Genomic DNA, 13550 nt, shown 5'->3' on the forward strand with positions numbered 1-13550 from the left:
CCAGCTATCCCACTCCTCAGTTTATACCCAAAGAACTTAAAATCAGCATATTATAGTGATGCAGCCAAATCAATGTTTATAGCTCAACTCACAATAGCCAAACTATGGAACAAACCTAGGTGCCCTTGAATGGATGAAGAAAATGTAATATATACACAATGGAATATTATTCAGCCTTAAAGAAGAATGAAATTATGGCATTTGCCATGAAATCAATGGAACTTAACAATATAATGCTAAGTGAAATAATCCAGTTCCAAAAAACCAAAGGTTGAATGATCTCTCTGATATGTGGATGCTAACCCACAACAAGGGAGGGGAATGTGAAAAGTTTATTGAACTAGACAAAGGGAAATGAAGGGAAGGGAGGGGATGGGAATAGAAAAGGTAGTAGAATGAATGGGTCATATCTTTCTTATCCTTATATAGGAATACACAACCAGTGTAACTCTGCATCATATACAACCACAATAATGGGATTCTAAATGGAACAGGTTATACTTATTCTATGTAGGTATAATATGTGAAAATACACTCTACTATCATGTATATCTAGCAAGAACAAATAAAATAATTTCTTTAAACCTTCTGAATTCCTTATGAGGTGGATTGTATTATTCCTGCCATTCAGATATGGAAATTAAAACTGAGAGAAGTTAAATGCCATGCCTCAGTTACACAACTGGAAGAGACTGTGATTAAAACTCATGACTAATGGAACAGGAGCTATGGTTTTCTTTACTTCATGGGGCTGTTGGAAAGGTTAAGTAAGACAGCATATAGTGTCTTGCACATACTAGATGCTTTTAAAATGTTAGGTCATACCAGGTACAGTGGCACACACCTATGATCTCAGCAACTTGGGAGGCTGAGGTAGGAAGATTGCAAGTTTGAGGCCAGCCTTAGCATCTTAGCAAGACTCTGTCTCAAAATAAAAAATAAAAAGGGCTGGGTATGTAGCTCAGTGTTAAAGTGCCCCTGGATTCAATGCCTAGTACCAAATCAATAAATGAAATAAAATGTTGGGTCTCATCTCCTGATGTCTGCCTCAGTCCTCTGTCATCTACATTAAATCCAATAGAAACAGATTATATGATGTGCAGGTTTTTTACATTCTGATTCATCCAAAATGATCTTCAAAAGGCCTTGAAAACCTAGTTAATTCACATCAGTAGCCCTCAAATACTAATTTCCAGATGTGCTCAAACACTTGAGGGGTGGGCCGGTCGTTTGCAACCAAGCAAATTGCTACGCAGGAGGCCAAGAAACTGTTAAATTACCTCAACACTTCCCATTGATAAGGAGACATGTTCATCCTGTCCCCACTCCTAGCTGGCTGTAAACATTCTGCATCTCCATCCTAGGCAATCAAGTTTGAGCGATGTTCCTGTGATGGTTTTGAGCCCCATCAACTGGTCTCTACAGTCAGAAGCTTCCGGTGAAACAATTAAGTAGCAACACTCACTCTGAGGGAGGGTTTGAGTAAATGGGGGGAGGAAAGATGGTGTAAAGAAAATAAGGAACTCAGGAAACACGGGCAGCTAAGGGTTTGGGCCAGGGAGAGATCACTCCATGAAATGTATGGGGGAGGTTCAGCTTGTGTCTTTCTACATCTCATCATGAGTCTTCCCACACCTCACGCCAAGCAGGGGAACAGATTTGTTCTGCCACCTATGCCAGAAACTTCACGGGAGCCAAATAAGAATGGTGCCAATCTTATCAAGAAAGCCAGAGTCTTTCTCCTCCCCTCCCACACCTGTCTCATAGTTGCCTCCAGGTCAGGACACCTCTGCTGGGCATATCAGAGACCAGTGGCTGAGGAGGCCTGCACTGATGGGATAAGGGATTGGGAGTTGTAGCCACAGGCCCACAGAGACCACACCAAGACTGATGGAAGAAAAGGGTTGATGGGGAGGGGAAGGAAGTAGTATTTACCGAGCACATACTATGTGCCAAGAACTTGACACCTGTAATCCTATTTTAATCCCCACAGAAATACTGCGAGGTAGGAATTATTATCTCCTTTGTACTAATGAGGAAACAGAGGGTCAGCAAGGTTAGGTAGCTTGCCTGAGGTCACATGACTCCTGGGGTGGAGCCAGAATTGAAATGCATATCTTTTGATTCCAAATCCTATGTTCTTTCTGTAAGCACTGGCACCCCATGAGATTGATTCCAAAGTGCTGACTCTGTCACTTGTCCACATCACCTTCTCAACCTGAGCAAGCTTCTCAACTTTTCAGTGTCCTAATCTACAGAATGGGACTAAACATACCTTGCAGGGTGGTTACAAGGATTAAATGAAATATATTGTATAAAGGGCTTAGAGCAATGCCCTCTTTCATGTTGTAAGAGTTCTAGAAAGATCAGTCATTGCTTTTATCTTTACTCCCCTGCTGCCTTGGAAAAGTCATTCTCCTATTCTGTGCCTCAGTTTATGCATCTGTAAAATGAGTTGGCTAGACTGCATGATGCCTAGTCTTCCAGCAGTAAAACTCTATTGCTCTGCTTGACATTTAGTGCAAGTTTACACATCTACTCTGCCTCCCCCTGAGCTCCACCATGACTGTACCCCAGCACCCAGCTTGTATTTGACGCTAGCCCAGACCCAGGCACATATGGGATGAATGAAAGACCACGGTCTTGGTCATTTCCTCCTCCGTGGGTGGCTGAGCCTCCCCGGGAGGGGACTTTCTGCAGGATGTTTAGGATGAGGAGGGTGTAAGCAACCCAGTCCGCCCTCAAGGAGTTTGCAGAGGGAAAGAAGGAGCCTCACACAAGTAACCAATTGCAAATGTAGTACAACGAGTTCTGTTTCAAAGGCACAGAGGGGAAGCTGGGGAGCTTAAGGATGAGCAAGTGGTCCCAGAGAGAGGAAGGAATGGCATGCAAGTCAGAAGATGCAGTAGGCCTTGGCCTACGGGATGGACTGAAGTGCCACTTTCACAGGACTGAAGCAGAGCAAGGACAGAGATGGGAGGTCACATTGGCAGCTATAGATTTTGGTTACTCAGTGACAGTAGCCCAAAAGCTAAAGACCATGCCAAAATGAGGAAGTTAAGAGCTGTATAGAGCTTATTTATTTCTTATTAAATTTTCTTTTCTTTTCTTTTCTTCTCTCTCTCTCTCTCTCTCTCTCTCTCTCTCTCTTTCTGTACTGTGGATTGAACCCAGGGGAACTGAGCTCTATCCCAGCTCTTTTTATTGTCTATTTTGAGACAGGATCTCACTAAGTTCTGGCCTTAAACTTTCAACCTCATGCCTCAGCCTTCTGAGTTGCTGAAAATGAAAAAAATTAAAAAATGGTAATATTAGACTTTTGTTTATTTTTTCACTATCTTTCATTTTGTTTTAACATTTTTATTTGACAAAATAAAATTCGGCATGTCATAAGGAACATTTACAAGTCCAGATTCTTGCACCTACTAATTAATAGGAAACCATTTGTCTCCACGTACTTGTGGTTTCAGTTACCCTCAGTCAACTGTAATTGGACAACATTGAATGGATAATTCCAGAAATAAATGATTCATAAGTTTTATTCCTCCCTTTTTTATTTGTTGTTTTTAGATACACATGACAGTAGAGTGTATTTTGACATATTATACACTCATGGAATAAACTTATTCTAACTAGGATCCCATTGTTGTGGTTGTATGTGATGTGTAGTTTCACTGGTCATGTATTCATATATGAACATGGGAAAGTTATGTCTTAAATAACTTTTCTTATGGTATCTTGTTATAATTTTTAAATTGTAATTGTAGATGAACTGATTGCTATATTTTTGTTTATTTATATGTGGTGCTGAGAATTGAATCCTGTGCCTCACACATGCTAGGCAAGTGCTCTGCCACTGAGCCACAACCCCCGCTCATAATTCTTCTATCTTAATATGAATAGTTATTGTTGTCCCTTACCATGTCTAATTTGTACATTCAACTTTATCACAGATATGTATGTATAGGAGAAAAACATTGTATGTGTGAGGTTCAAAACTATCTGAAGTTTTGGGCACCCTCTGGGGGGTCTTGGAATATATCCACATGGACAAATGGGGACAACTGTATATGGAAATAAGGAGCAAGTACAATGCTGATTGGACTCTTAAGAAGACAGTGAAGACTTGGAAGTGCTAGATGATCTCCGTTTTCTGCCGATGGGAATAGCAGATGTGGCCAATGCTTACAATGGGGACTTTGCAGGTACAAAGGGGAGAGGCACTGATTTGTTTTGATGATTCTAATCCCTGTTCTTATATGAGCAGTGCGAGCTGTCCAGGATGCCCACTCCATCCTCCCTTTTCTTTGTCCTCCATTCCTCTCCTAGCTGTCTCCGTTGGGCTGCCCCTCCCTCCCTGGGAGGGGATGGAATGTGTGCTTCCTCCTAGGAGCCTCTTCAGGCAACTCTGACTTATCACAGATCTTCTTGTCTTTCAAAGCAAAGGCTGACAACTGTGATTTCTCATCTCCAGGTGCGAAGGAAATTGCCCCTTGTAAGTGTCTGCACATCTCAGGCCTTTGCCCCCCAGGGTTGCTCAGAGCCTGTCAGTTGAATTTGCACTAATGAGATTAAAGTTAGTGTGTTGGAATTTTCAAATATTTTTGCCAGATCAGTCCAAAATTCCTAAAGTAAGAACTTGCCCAAATGGATAGCATAATTATTGCAAATCTTGAACTGTCCCTTTCAGGGCATTTCAGTCACTTTCTGAGAACAAGAGAGAATTGAGGGGGCCCCAGTGACAGAGGTATAGGAAGAGGGGTGTGGGGCAGGAGCTGAGAACGGCTTCTCAGGTGGAAGAGGTCTTTCAAGTCCTGTACGTCGCATTCATTTTTGTTAATGAATTCTTATTGTATTTGGGGTTTTACTCCACAGATGGCTTGCCCAAGGCCTCATGGCAGTTTTTGGTTGAAAAGTAAGCCATCAAAACGAAATGAAAAGGCATCCTGAAGGGTCAGGAAGGAGATTCAACCTGAAATTTCATGCCAAGAGTGGGACTAATAGGAAATGAAGACTGAGGGATGATCCTGGAAGCGGTTCTCAGTCCCTGAGAAGTGGGCAAAGGCACTGATAAGTCAGTTAGAGGCCCTGGAGGGGGGCGGGAGGAAGGATGGGGGAAATAAGAATTCATTGTTGCCAAAGTGATCTGGGCTTAGAAATGGAGGGAAACAGCAGAGACTCAAATTCTTATTTTAGTTCTACTGTGTGACTTGGGGCAAGCGATAGCATCTTTCTGAGCTTGTTTCCTTGGAATAAAGTGGGATAATAGCACTGTTAAGATTCCTTCCAGCTCTGACATCTTTTGTGATGCTGAGTGAAGGAGTCATGCTTCCCACTTGTGCTTCCTCCTGAGATGTACACTTTCTGAAGTCTAGGACTGGAGCTGTGACCTGGGCTGGGCTTTGAATTGTGGCAGTCAGTAATGACCAGCTTCAAATACATGGACAACATCTCACTGAAAGGTTAAGAACAGCCTGAGGTGATGAAGGACATTCTGCAAGACAGTGCTCCCAGAGGCAGCCCTATAACCTTGACATGTGGTAGGGTGAATTTAGAAAGTGTCTTTGTTTTCCATTGCTGTAATTGAATACCTGAGACTGGATAATTTATAAAGAGATTTATTGGGGCTCATGGTTCTGGAGCTGAGAAGCTCAAGAGTGATTCCATCATCTGCTCAGCTTCTGGTGGGAGCCTTGTGTTGCTTTACCTCATGATGGAAAGCAGAAGGGCAAGTGGGCACATATGAGAGAGGCAAAGAGGGGTGAACTCATACTTTGTCATGATATGCTTGATATGCTCTTGGGATAACAAATCCAGTTCCAAGAGCAAGGACACATGCAAGAAATGCATTCATCCCTCTTAACAACCTAGTTACCTCTTGATGGCCCGACCTCCCAACATTGCCACAGGGGCAGTCAAATTTCAACATAAATTTTGGAGGGGACCAACTACAGCCGAAAGGCAAGGATTTCTAAACATACATCAGCTACACATCTACCTCTAGATCTTTAGTTCTGTCCTCCTATTTATGGATTCCTTCCATTGCCCCCTCAACATTTTCCAATTTCATTCAAAGATGAAATTCCTCCTCCATGACCCCTTTCTGTGTGTTGATTGCTATCATTGATGAAGCAGAAGTAACTTATATGCTTCCCTGTAACTTCTCCTCACAATGTAGTGTCAAGATTTCAGCTAAAATCAGAAGGGAATTCTGACAAACACTTCCGAATGGATGATCCTTGAAGATACACTAAGCACAATAAACTAGTCATGAAAGGACAAATATCATATGATTCCACTTACACGTGGTACCTGAGTATTCAAATTCACCAGGAAAGAAAGTAGAATGGTGGTTTCCAGGGATCAGGGGGAAGAAAAGAGGAGATGAATCATTTAATGGGTATGGAATTTCAATTTCAATTGTGGAGATGGTGGTGGTGATGGTTGCATGACAATGTGACTATACTTTGTCATAGAACAATACACTTTAAATGGTGCATTTTATAATATATATATTTTACCATAATAAAATAAAAGTGGAGGACTAAATATGTGCACAAAAGAAACTAATCTCATCCTCCACTGGGGTTCTTCAGCCAAGGTGTCAAGTTCTGGAAACCTACTGATCTTTTGTTTATTATACTTATCAAGAGGTCCAGGTACTTCCCATTTTCATAGCTAATAGGTAGTTTCAGGATGTGTTGACACTCCACTTGGTTTTAAGTTTTTCATACCTTTTTTTGGTGTGGTGGCCATTCATGGGTTCTTGGTATCAGTAAACACACAGAACAGTGCTTTGCTATGCAGTATGAGGAGGAGGAAGCGATTTGGTGATATGGGAAACTCAGGTTAAGAGGAAGTAGATTTGGAGAGTGAAGTAAAAGAACAGAGATGATTGGGGTTAGCGGGAGTGTGAAACTGTGCTCTGATGGCTAAGAAAGGGAAAGGGAATTAATGGCAGTTACAGATGCATGTGGAGAGCATATGCTATTGGAGGTTGCCAGTTCTGAATGTGAATGACTCATAGGAACCATCCACAGCATTGTAATTTGGTCAGAATCTAAATTCATTGACACTTCAGGAAAGTAAGTTATCTTATCTACTCACACCCTGTCTCTTTGGTTCCTATCAGTCTCTGTTACTTCCCATCATCCTTTTCCATTGACACCAGAAAGTTGAGTGCCAGGGGCACCCTGTTAATTAATTACCCTTGGCCTGTGAGCACAGGTGTGCTTTTGTCAAGATTTCCATGCCTGAGGGAAAAACCTGCGTTTGGCTCCATTGGCATCCCTGCTGGTTCAGATTCTGAAAGCCACTGTACCTGGGATGCTTCTGGAGCATCAGCTGTCTTCAGTATTTCAATTCGCCTTTCTTGGACACTTACTTCAGAGCAAGAAGTGACCTTGGAAGTCATCTAACCCAATGTTCCTCAATGGTCAACGTGCAGGGGGTCTTACTAGAATGCAGACCTGATTCTGCAGGTCTTCAGCATTTGTAGTAGCTCCTCACAATGTTAAACAGACAGCTACCATGTAAACCAGTGTGACTTCACTTCCCGGTTGACACCCAAGAGAAATGTGAACATCTGTGCACACAAACACTTGTACAGGAGTGTTTATAGCAGCATTGTTTGTAATAGCCAAAATGATCATCAGCTGATGAAGGATAAATGTCATGTAGTATACACATATATAATGGGATATTATTCAGTCACAAAAAGGAATGCTGTACTGACCACAACATGGATGAATCTCAAACATATTATGGTCAGTAAAAGAAGTCTGTCACAAAAGATAACAAAGTATGTAATTCTATTATATAAAATGTCCAGAATAGAGAAGTCTATAGAGATAGAAAGAAGATAAATCATGGCTGCTTAGGGGTAGAGTTTATGGGAGATTAGGAAATTCTAGCTAAAGCATGTGACATTTCTTTTTGATACACATGTCTGTGCATCCATTGAATTGTATATTTTAAGTGGGTGAATTTATGGTATATGACTTTAATATCAATAAATCCATTTTAAAATCCCAAATCATTATGACTTAAAATATGTAAATTGTTATTAATAGAACAATTTGTTGGCTCTGCTTGTATCTGATTGTATGACACTGGGCTGTGACATTGACTTCTGTTCTCTATCTTGGTCTCCTTATCTCCTCCCCTTAAATTTTTTTTTTTTTTTAAACCAAGGATTGAACCCAGGGGCACTTTACCACTGAGCTATATTCGCAACCCTTTTTAAAAATTTTGAGACAGTGTCTCCTAAATTGCTTAAGGCCTCATTAAGTTGCTGGCCTCAAACTTGTGACCCTCCTGCCTGGAATCCCAGATCACTAGGATTACAGGTGTATGCCACCATGCCCAGCTCTTCCTTGCATTTTGGCCCCCATCCCATCCCTCTGTTGGTCTGTTCGTATTCTTAGCTTCTCAGGCACTGTACACAGAGGTCCAATCAGGCTATTTGCTTTCTCCAGACCTAAGCACCACTCCCCTGCCTTTGTGTGTCTATTCACACAGTCATCTTCCAACCATCCAGCTCAGACTGCTGCAGGGGGGCCACATGGCAGCCCTGCCCTGGCTCCTTTCTCTCTGGGATCTCAGACCCAGCACTTACATTTTCTGGTCTTGCTTTTCTCTCCTACAAAATGATAGGACTGAACTACCAGCATAATCTAAGGAAGAATTCCTTGAGATGCTCAAGGAATGAACATCTGGTTTTTCAAAAGAGGTTGGCGTGGTTAAGTAAAGTTGGGAAACACTGGATTGCACAAGTCCACTCACCTCAGAACTTCGCAGAACCTATGATGTGGTAATGGGCACTGTGAGCCACCAAGAAGGGAATATGATTTGCAACTTTCTCCAAGCTTTTACCCACATACACACACACACACACATACACACACACACACACACACACACCACTTTAAAAGAATATTTTATCCTACAGAATAATGCCTGGATATGTTGGAGTAATTGATCTTCAAGGATCCATCTGGGTCCAAAAACTAAATAAAAATTATTATTCTAAAAACTGCTACTTTCCAATACTTCTGTTCTGAAGCCATCTTGACCTCCTCTGTATTCCCATAATGCCTTATATATGTCGTATGGAGCACTATGTCATTCTACCTTGCACAGCAAAAGAAAAAATTCATTTGATTTGTGTCCAGCATGATGTAGTAGAAGCAGAGAAAAGCATCAGTCCTCAGAGCTAAACAAAGAAGCAAACTCCGCTACTAGCTGTCAGTCTCTTAGTTCAGACTGTTACAACAAAACACAGAGACTAGGTGGCTTATGAACAGCCACAATTTACTTCTCACAGTTGTGGTGCAGAGGATTGCTCCACGCTGTGTCCTCACATGACGGAAGTGGTGAAGGGTCTCCCTTGGGCCTCTTTTATAAGGGCACTGATTCCAGTCGTGAGGAGTCTGGCTGCATGGCCATCCTCCAAAGTCCCCATCTCCTAGTACCATCACCTTGGGCTTTAGGATTTCAATAAATGAATCTGGTTGGGGGGCGGGTGGGAGGGGCAGTCAGAACACAAACGTTTAGACCATAGCACCTTCCTTTTAACTTGTGCAAGTTAAATCTCAGTCTTAGTTTTCTTGTTTTAAAAACATAACTACTAATATTGAACCTGGAGAACTGTGGTGAGGAAGCTGATGGACACAAGGTCCCCAGCATGTGGTACCTGGAAGACTCCCGTTACTCAGAGGCTGCCATTGTTATTACTATTTCTTTTGGGGGGTTGTACTAGAGATTGAACCTAGAGGCGCAACCACTGAACCACATCCCCAGCCATATATATATATATATATATATATATATATATATATATATATATATTATCTATATTATTTAGAAACAGGGTCTGGCTGAGTTGATTAAGACCTTGCTAAATTGCTGAGGCTGGTTTTGAACTTGCAATTCTCCTGCCTCAGACTCCAGCACTGAGATTACAGGTGTGCACCACCATCCCAGGCTGTTAGTACTATTTCTGAATGGATTGATTTCTGGCTCATCTATAAGCTCCTTGGGGGACTCGCCATGTCCCAGCCTTTCATAATCTCCCAATGCTACATGTTTCCCAGCACAAGAGGCTTTTCTCATAAGTGTTGGTTAGAATTTGTCTTATTAATGTGAGTCAATCATGGAATTTTTCAGGAAGAAAAGTAGGATTTTCCTTCTGCTCAGGCTGTGGGAGTTGGGGATCCTGGCATTTTCTGCTGGGTGACCTTCATGTAGGCCTATGCAGAATTCGCACTTGATTTTTATTTGGGGTTAGGATTGCTACCAGGTGTGTCTGGGGACAGCTCAGAGAGAGGATAGGATACTGAGGTAGGACACAAGGCAAAGGAATTAATGCAGAAAAGTTTATAACAACATATATTTTCTTCCTTGAGAAGCCTCAAGAGTTGTCCTGAATTTTACTTTAGGTGAAGTGTGAGGAGAACATGGGAATGAAGGTGTCGTTGGAGGAAGAAGGTGGCAGGTTCCTTGCAGACGATGTTCACGTTCGTGTGGTTCAGATCAGCCAGGTAATGGTGAAGGATGCTGGGTCTCTGTCAGGTATGGCTCCTGGTCTTCGCCATGCTGTTTGTAGAGAAGACAGTTTTACACTTACAGAGAGCCTCAAGAGCAATAGATCTCATCATCTGGCAGACTCCTTGAACCCTCAGATGAGGATCAGTTCCTTTGTTCTCTGCACCCAGGTAGTCTTTACTCCCTGTCTTCACACACATCATACTTATAGTTTTTGTTTGTCTTTCCTGCTGCAGTAGCTTGGATTTACAATGTCCCCCACAGGCCCATGTATTGAAGGCTTGGTCCCCAGTGTGGTGCTGTTGGGAGGTGGGGAACCTTTAAGAGGTGAAGCCTAGTTGGAGTATGAGGTTGTTGGGGTGTGGTCCTCAAAGGGGATAGTCAGACCCTTACCCTCTTTTTATTCCTCTTTTTCAATTTCTGTCCATGAGGTGAACAATTTGGTCTGCATGTGCTTCCTCTGTTGGGTACTACACCCCTACCCAGAGGTCTAAAAGCAATAGCCTCCCTGTTCCTGGCTTGAAACCTCCAAAAACACCAGCCAAAATGAACCTTTTCTCTTTATAAGTTGTTATCATAGGTATTTGTTATAGTAACAGAAAGCTAACACACCTGTGAGATCACAAACTTAGAAGACGGGGCAGAGTCTCAGTTTCCATTCTATCATTAACATCTAACACAGCATTGATTAGGCCCTTAATGAATACAGTATATTTTGAGTGGTTGAAGGAAGTCTAGGCTATGAATTTCAAACTCTGTTAGCATTTGTGCCGGAGGTACAGTGCTAAAGAATTCAAAGAAGGGACATTGTCCCAGAGGGGCAGAGACTTGGGAGGGTATTGTGTAATCTGGGATGGTGGAGACAAAGGGAGGGGGCATCTGGAGCACAGCCAGAGCCAAAGGGCAGAGGAGAGCAAAGGCTGTCTGAGAACAGGAGCTGGCTAGCACAGGGCTGCAGGCTGCATGCCCGCTGCTGAGTTAGTTCCATGGGGCATTTCATGGAGGGTATAGGGGGAGGAGTGGAGAAATGCAAGGGACACATTGCTTCATTCAGTCTCCTATTTGTCACCACCACTCATCCACCTCGCAGTCAGCCTGAGGCCCTGCTGTAGCCCAATGCTGTCACAGTGTGGACTCTTGCTAATGGGCTTTAAACTGTGGCTGGCCTGGAGCTGTAGCCCATCTGGCAGGCTTGGCATCCTCACATTGCTGGCAAGTGGAGGGTTGATATAGTCATTAGTTTCATTTCAGGAGAACCCCAGGACAAAAAACTGGCAAAGGCCATTGGCTTCCCTAGTGGGGAACCATGCCCCACAGAGAAAGCTCCCGGTCCTGTAGAGTTCCTCCATCTGTGACCTGGCACCCCACCTACAACTAGGAAGCCTGCTCACCTGCTCTTGGTCCAAAATAGCCAGTGTATTGCTCCTTGGTAAAAAAAAAATCAGTGTATTGCTCCTTGGTAAAACAGCTGATCAAATCAACGTCACCCTGGGCAAAGGCATCCATTCTCCTCTACCCGACACTTGGGTTAGCCCCACTGTGCTTGGATCAGAGTAAGCATTTAATCATCATCATAAATGCTATTATCATCATCATCATCATTGATTCAACAACTAGAAAGACAGACAATAGAGGTTCAGGGCAGATAATTGTTAAGTTTTTATAACTGTTTATTTATCTGTCCTGACAAAAGATCTGTGGATCAGAGCAGAGATTTTATTTACTCCTAGAGCATCCTAGTAACGCCTGCTCCCTCTGCCTCGGTTCCCCATGGGGCAATGTGATGAAGGCCAGATATTTACCTGCCTGTGTAGCAAGGTTTACACCAAAATAATGAGATACAGAGCTAGTTGTGTGGATGGGAGAGAAAGAGAAAGACAGAGACTGCAATGCTGTACTTGGGAATGTAAGCAAATTCTCTCTGGGAAAGGTGCCTAGGTGGAAGGGAAGAGTGCTGGTCCTGGCTCTGGAAACCTTGGAGACCTGCTTTAATGCAGCCCCTTTTCAGCAGATCAGTCCTCTTCTCTCTGGCGTGTGGAGGAGTGTATCTCGTAAGCCTACCTCACATAGGCTCATGAAAACCAAGTAGCTACTATGAATTGAAACACTTTGAATAATATGAAACTATACAAATCAAGTTGAAGCTGGTATGAGAGATGCTTTGCCACAAAATTATGGTGAATATGTGTATCAGTGCGCAGTATAGTACCTGGCACATAGTAGGTACTCTGTAGATGTTCTCCTTCTGCCCCTCTATGCACCTAGGGCACTAATTATATTAAATGGAGGAATGGGGGTATGTAAACATTTATCAGTGCTTCTCCCTCTGAATTACACACAGATGGCTTTGCACAGAGCATTTGGCTTCCCTGAATTTAAGCTTCCTTAACTCTGTGTGGAGGAAAACTTCCCCTGTATCCTTAGCTTGGCTTCTTGGTGTGCTACATAAGTTATCATGTTGGAAACGGAAACTGGAGTACTGAGAGACAAAAATCATGGGGTGGTTAGGCTGGCTCTTCCTTCTGGAATAATGATGGTATTAACAATAGAAGGTGAGAATTGGTTGTTTGAGACAGGAGGTACCTAAGAGGTTGTCCCTTGTTTGTCCACTCTGTGCCAGACATTGTGCTGGGACTGGGGTGCAGATGCATGCCCCATGAGAGAGACAGACAATAAACAAGTGACCCCCATGAAGCTTGTGAGTCTGGCAGGAGAACTCAACACATCCTTATTTTAGCCTGGTTCTCCTTCCTTCTGGGCAAGCTCCTATGGCTGAGCCCAATGAAGAGCCCTTTCCATTCCATGTCTGTTGTTTCCAAAATTTCTTGGATGACCCAGCAGAGACAGATGGATGTGAGATGGGAAGGAGGGGCCCAAGGCTGGGAAATGGATGGATTTGTGTGAAAACTGCAATCTTAAAAATTCAAGGATCTTAGACACGAATGGTTTCACGTCACACCAGGGAGATCAGGGGATCCCCAGCTTCTACAAAGATTCTCAGGCCC

The sequence above is a fragment of the Callospermophilus lateralis genome, chromosome 2 (genome assembly GCF_048772815.1).
Source record: "Callospermophilus lateralis isolate mCalLat2 chromosome 2, mCalLat2.hap1, whole genome shotgun sequence".
Lineage (NCBI taxonomy): Eukaryota > Metazoa > Chordata > Mammalia > Rodentia > Sciuridae > Callospermophilus > Callospermophilus lateralis.